Consider the following 7099-nt stretch of genomic DNA (forward strand, 5'->3'; position numbering starts at 1 on the left):
GCCAGATTCCCTGCTTCCAGCTTTCGGCTGCCTGCCCTTCCTGCCTTTCCTGCTTCCCTTCCTTCCTTCACTTGGAAGGATCCCGTCCATTTGCCTGCCTGTAGTCCTGATCCGTGCCAGCCCATATCTGTGTGTTCCTGCCTCCAGTTCCCGACTGCTGCCAACTCCAGGAGTCCAGCCTGTACTTTCCCAGGGCTGCCCTGCAGCCTCGGTGGTGACGTGAGAGCTACTGGGGGAAAAGGGGGAGGAATGTGGTATCCATTTTCTTGTATATTTGTACATATTTAGTAATTTTTCCTATTTATCATTACTGTTTCATTAAAGTTGTGTAGTTTAGTTTCCAACCCACAAGTCTCTCTCCCTTATTCTCTCTCCTTTCTTATCAGGGAGGAGAGAGATTAATAGAGAGCGTCTGTTACTCAGTTTAATTGCCGGGCCAGTGTTAAACCGTGACACCCCTGCTCCTTTTGCCATGGTCACCCATCTGGGGCTCTGAGCTCTCTCTGCCCCCCAGGAGCTGCTTTGCTCTTCAGGGAGGCTGGGGCTGTGGTGGGATTGCCCAGAGCAGCCTGGGGTGGGCACTGGTGTGGGGCCAGCAGCAACAGGGCTGTGCTGGGAGAGAGGGGAGGGGAGGTGGGAGAGCCTGGAGGGCGCTGTTCTGGGCTGGCAAGTGAAACCCTGGCAGAGAAAGCTATGGGTCTTTAACTGGCCCTGCACTCAAGGGCAAAAGCAGCCTCTCCCATGGCTGTGTTTGAGACTAAGCCTGAAGAAGAAGGGAAGTGCAGGGCTCCTGCTGATGGAGGACAGGGATCTGAGGAAGAGGAGACACCAACGGTGCTGAGGGACTCAATGCCTTCTGGGATGGACTCTTTCCTCAGGAGCTCTCCCAGGCCTCTCTGCTCCATGAAAGGCATCAAGGAGCAGCAGAGCTCATCTGGAGAGAAATCTCAGAAGGACAAGTGCCAGTGTCTGCCCCTGCAGGGGACTCACCCGGGCCATGGCACAGCCTGGGGCTGCCTGGCTGGGAGCAGCCCCGGGGGAAAGGTCTTGGTGGGCACTTGTCATGACCTGGGGAGGGCACCCAGGGAGACACAGCTAGCACCCCCTTGCTTTCTAAACCCCTTCTCAGAGAGGACCCAAGGTGCTGCTGGATCCAACCTGAGTGCCCGACCTGGCCCTGCTGGGGAGAGGGACTGAAACCATATGGTCCCAGAAAAAGCTCGACAGCTCCTCTGACACCACTGACTGGTACAGAGTGAAAGGACAGAGGGTCACATTATCACTTAGAGGAGCAATTCTTTCTCTAGGAAAGAAACAAAACAGGCCTAACAAAATCAGACAAACTAACAGGGATAAGAGGAATATCCTGGGGCATTCCTAAATCCCCAGCCCAGAGCAAGACTGAGTAGACGGATGGGATCAGAAGCATCCATCCCAGACTGAGGCACTCACTCTTCTCAGCCCACATCACCCTTAAGTCTCTCCATGAGTTTTTACGTATCCCAGTAAAACTCCAGACTATGCCATGGGGAAGTTTCCACAAAGGTAGTATGGGCAGTGCTTTTGGAGTGATCATGAGAAATAAAAGTCTGGTCTGTCACACCTTCACACCCAGACAGTTCCATGACCTTGTGATGGAACTTCTCTTGGTAGTCCAAAACCTTCACAAAGGTCACCTTGGAAGGTTCAGACTGGAGGGAAAGAAGTCTCACCCCAAGGGTATCCTTTTGTTAGAAATTTACCTAGAGGAGTCCTGGATTTTCCAAGGCCTGGAGTGAAAGATTTTGTTTTCAAGGCAAAGCCAGTGAGAGCAGAGAGACAGCAGAGAAGGAATGGAAATGATGGGATGAGATTTAGGTTAGAAAGCAGGAAGGGTGACAACAGCCTGAAGGGAAGGAGCTGCAGGCATGGACAATGTACAACAGCCTGCAGGAGAGGTGGCCAAGGGCTCTGTCAAGGAGTGAGGTCATTGTCCCCTTGGCCATAGCAGTGTCCTGGGCCACCAAGGCTGGGGAGAGGAAACTTTCTAATGAGGCTCTCAGGATCTGCCTTCCGAGGGCCTGGGGTCAGGGCTTGGCCTTTCTGCTGCATCCAACAAACCAAAGGCATTTCTCAGCATTGCAGCCACTAGCACAGGGTCTTTGCCTCCTGCAATCATGGCCTCCAGGGATCTGCTCTAACGAGGCCATGAGGAGGCTCTGGCAGGCTCAGGGGGGCCCATCAGTGTGTGAAGGTATTTTGGGTTTTTCTTGCTTCTGACTTTGACTTTATCAGAGATTTTTTTTCCATTCTTCTCTCACTATCAGAAGTTTGTGTAGTGAGTCTCAAAAGCCCAAAGGAGCTCTTTCTGTAATTTTCTTCATGTCTTCAGGACCTGTAGAGCTCCCTGGAGTTGTTTATTTTTTCCCAGTGGATTTCAGGAAGAAGATTTGAAAGTGCACATTTATACTCCTATTTGAAATGGAATATTTGATTACTTTTTACTTCAGAGGAGAGATTCTAGCAGCATTCTCCAAGTGATAATGACCCAGAGGGTCTCCTCAGGAGGTCTGCACCAGCAGGAGAAGCAGTTCCTTGAGGTCTGACCCTGGATGGACACCCTTGCTCCTCACCTCCCTAACCCCATAACTGCTCTCCTTGGCCCCTTGGACTTTTATCACTTCTCCTCCCATCAGACTTCTCCCATGCTCTCTGCAGCTGAATGTTTCAGCTCCTTTGCACCAGCTCCCCCCTCTTTTCGTTGGAGAACTGCTGCACACGGGCACAGCAGGAGTTTTCCTCTTTGCAAACAAAGTAAAACAAAGCAAAGCATGATAAAGTTTCATGGCCAATCCAACACACTTCTCAACCATATGCTAAGTATGAGCTGCTCCTAATGAGGTCACCTTTCTACAAGATATAATCTTTTGAGAAATCCTTTGTGACTTCCAGGACCTAAAGGGTACCCACTGGTCCTTTGCTAGTGCAGCTCTTAAGACTGAGAATGCAGGATGGCTACATGCTCTGCTTGGCCTTTCAGATAAATCCTTTGTAGTGGGATTGATGAAAACTAAAAACCAGCAGGTGCCATTGCTACTTCAATAATGTCTGGACAACAATAGCACACCAACAGGGATGGTGTGATCCCCATTCACAAGTTGATCCAGTAGTTAGAGAGGAAAGGAGTGAAGCCCAAAAAGGCCAACAAAAAAAATAGACAGAGTTTTGAGCCTTTAAACAGCAAAGGTATTTATTTACGGATTCAGGGAACCCCTGGACAAAGAGTTCCAAGGGTTAAGGGAAAGGGTTAGGGTATTTATACATTAAAAAGGGAGGTTACATCACCTTTACATACATATTCAGGGGATAGCAACATGTAATCATAATATTCGTAACAGGCGGAGTCTGGGTGGAGTCGTCTTTTGGGGATATGTTCTGGGGTCTTTAGATGAAGTAACGAAGTCTTCCTCAGGGTTGAACTTTTACCTTTCTTGCTTTCAATGACTTCATCCTCTTGTTATTCAGACCCTTGCAATTATCTTCCCCTCATCTGCTGGTGCCGGCAGCCTCATCTGTGCAGATATTTACACTCCCCCAGTGCCCAGCTAATCTTGGTGCCAAGATTTATACTTCTAACTATCTCCAAGACAGAAGTTAATCTTGTCAGGATCTTGACCTGTCTCAGTTTAACCCTGAATTCTACTAGATACGAATATAAAGATATTACAAGTTATAATTCTACATAAAGTAAATTCACACAAAATCTTGGCCTGATCTACTCTCCTTACAGGACTTAATCCTGTCAGGATCTTTTCTCTCTTTCAGGAGTGATCAGCAAGACTCACTCACCCTTCACTCATCCTCTATGGCCAGTGCCAAAGCCTAAGGGAGAGTGGAGGAATCATGGAGATGCCCACGAACCCTCATATCGAGCTACTGAGGAACATGGAAACAACCAACGAGCAGATGAGGCTGCTCAAGAGTTCCAAAGAGATCTGGGCTGGGACCATAGAGGTTAACTGGTTTTAGCTAGATGGGCCCATGACACTTCAGGTCATCAAGACAGGGATGTAACATTCTGATAGGCTCGTGACCAAGGGGTGGATTGAACTTTGGACACTATTTTGCAGTTTTCCACAATTGTGACATATGTGCTGCAATTCAGCAGACTAAAAGGTTGAAACATATGGAGATGGTTAAAATACAGGTATGGGGAGGCCTGGCACATCAACTGTGTCACACTGCCTCAGACCTTCCAGGGTAAGCCCTGTGTGCTGACAATGGTGGAAGCAAGCAGAGGATGGCTGGAAACATATCCTGTGCCTCATGGCACAGCCCAGAACACCATCCTGGGCCTTGTGGTGACATGGTACACCGGAAAGAACTGAGTCAGATAATGGAACTAATTTCAAAACAGTCTTATAAGTAACTGGGCCAAAGAACGTGGTATTGAGTGGATATACCATATCCCCTATCAGGCACCAGCCTCAGGTAAAATTGAAAGGTACAATGGACTGTTAAAAACTACATTAAGGCAATGGGTGGTGGAACTTTTAAAAACTGTTTAAAAACTGGGTTTTTGCACTTGGCAAAAGCTACCTGGTTAGTTAATACCAGGGGTTCCATCAATCGAGCTGGTCCTGCTCAGTCAGTTCTTCTACACAGAGTAGATGGGGACAAAGTGCCTGTGGTGCATGAAAAGAATCTGCTAGGGAAAACAGTTTGGGTTTATCCTGCCTCACACAAAGGCTTTCGCTCAAGGGCCTGGACACACTTGGTGGGTGGTGATGGAAGATGGAGTAGTACAATGTATACCAGAAGGGAATCTAATACTAGGTGAGAATACATAATTTTTTCTTGGCTAGCTCAATCAGTAGAGCATGGAACTTTGGAGAGTGTGAATTCATGCACCACATCAATTGCTGTTATGTGAATTATTGCATAAATTAGCAGTTTTCTGTGAGTGTTTTTCAGAATAATGTTGTGGTGATCAAATCAGAACTGGGTTCATTCACTGGCATCCAGTAACTTCCTCAAAGTTAACATCTGCAATCTGCAACTTGTGGACAATGGACATGAACTGCTGCAATCAATTCTTACTTTAAGAGTCTGCTACAACAGAGGAACATCTGCAATCATAAACTAAATTAAATTAGTGGGTTTTAGTATAGGGAGAGAGTAACAATTTGTGTAGAGGTGTATTTAGGGATAAGAGATGGTAGTGCCTGGAGCATAACACATGCTATGGAATAAGGGGTGGAATGTCCTGGGTTTGGGCCAGAATAAACGTAGTTTTCTGTGGGTATTTTTGCTTTCAACTAAGTCTGTCCTAAGTAGCTGCACTTGCTGAAATGAACAGCAAGTTTCTCAGTCAGTCTCTGCTTCTAGGACTAAGAACACCCGATGTTTATAGTTAGAGCTGGAGACTGGTGTGCAGAGCCAAGGGTTTCAGCTGAACAGCTGGCGTCATGGCCGTCAGGACATCTCAGTCTCTGTTTTCTCCATCAGCTCCGTCTCCTACCACTCCAGTCACTGTGCTGGAAGCTGTTTTATCCCCACCCCAGGGTGGGACAGAGGGGGTTTTGGGGAGGGGGTCCCCACCTCAGAGAACCCAAAGCATTCTCCAACCCTTTGCACCCCAACAGCCATGAGGGATTGCTCCATTGAACATTTGTAAAATTTTATTGAGTATCTTATTAATAAAAACAACCAAGTGATATCAAACCTCAGGCTAGTGTGCCCCCACCCAGATTTGCAGCCACAACCATCTGGACAATGAAGTGTAATCTGTCACTATAAATGTTCTCAAAAAGCCATCCTATTTGAAAAGGTTTCTTTTCACCTTAAAATGACACAATCCCAGATTATCGCTCCGTTTTCTTTCAAAGTCCTGCTGCAAAGTCATAATAAAATGCTCTATGGGTGTTCCCTACAAAATAATAGAAACAGATATGGCTCCATCCTGCCATGTCCCCTGAGGAGTGTGTCATAATGATAATCACTTCCTTGCTTTGCCTTATATGATAAAAAAACCCCAACATCTTAAATATGTCATAGCATTGAAACTCTGAAGCTTGGAAAATGTGGTGACCTTGACCAGACCCCTTCATTTCTGGTGATGGCTGAAGTGGGTCTGGTGATGAGACATGAGATCGTAGCTCTGGTAAAAACTCTTCTCACACTGGGAGCAGCTTTAGGATTGTTCACCCCTATGGAGTTGCTGATGTCTCAGCAAGTGGGAGCTTTGCCTGAAGCTCTTGGAGAAGTGGAGGCACGAGTAGGGTTTCTCTCCTTTGTGGATGAGACGATGCCTGAAGAGATCAGAGCTTCTGGAAAAGCTCTTCCCACAGTCAGGACACTTCTAGGGACGTTCACCCGTATGGATCAGTAGGTGTTGGGTGAGACCCCAGCTGTCTGTGAAGCCCTTCTCACACTGGGGACACATGTAGGGTTTTTCTTCAGTGTGGAGATGTTGGTGATGAATCCAAGAGGTGCTGTTGTTGGATTTCACACAGTGAGTGCAGGGATACAACTTCTCTCCTGTGTGGATGTGGCGATGTTTTGATAAATTGGAACTCCGGGTAAACTCCTTCCCACACTCAGATCATTTAAAGGGTTTCTCACCTGTATGGATCCACTGGTGCTGGATAAAATTCCATCTCCTGCTAAAACCTTTCCCGCAGTCAGGGCAGGTGTAGGACATGGTGCCTGTGTGATGGTGTCACCATTGGATCAAATCCAAGCTGTCGCTAAACCGTCCTGCAGTCAGGACATCTTTTGGGTCTCTCACCCCAATGGATTTTCTGATGGTGGAAATAGGCCTAAACCTTTTCCCACGTTCCTCAACAATATCAAGTATTTCTTCTGGATGGCTTCAGTGATGTTTCACCAATGTCGCACTTTGACCAAAAGCTTTCCTGTCCTTGGCGCACCCAGGGAGATTTTTGCCCCGATGGAGTCACCCCATGCCTGTGAAAGAATCCAGAGTGTGGTAACAAAGCAGGGCTGGGCTTTTTGTGTGGTGGTGGCATCCAAAACCTACATCAAACTTACTGTGGGTGAAAATGCAGTGTGAGGTGGAATAGGGAGGTTAACCATAAAGCTGGAAACCCACTGATTA

General features: G+C 47.2%; 1 long non-coding RNA gene across 1 annotated transcript; it reads right to left on the reverse strand.

Moving 5' to 3' along the window:
* Positions 1 to 5646: 5646 nt before the first annotated feature.
* LOC139806424 (uncharacterized) lies at positions 5647 to 6728 on the reverse strand. The gene is made up of 2 exons (XR_011730242.1): positions 6604 to 6728; positions 5647 to 6270 (listed from the first exon to the last, which is right to left on the reverse strand). It is a non-coding gene; the product is annotated as an uncharacterized lncRNA (long non-coding RNA).
* Between the last annotated feature and the right edge of the window lie 371 nt (positions 6729 to 7099).

Source organism: Heliangelus exortis, chromosome 22, assembly GCF_036169615.1.
Source record: "Heliangelus exortis chromosome 22, bHelExo1.hap1, whole genome shotgun sequence".
NCBI classification, from domain to species: domain Eukaryota; kingdom Metazoa; phylum Chordata; class Aves; order Apodiformes; family Trochilidae; genus Heliangelus; species Heliangelus exortis.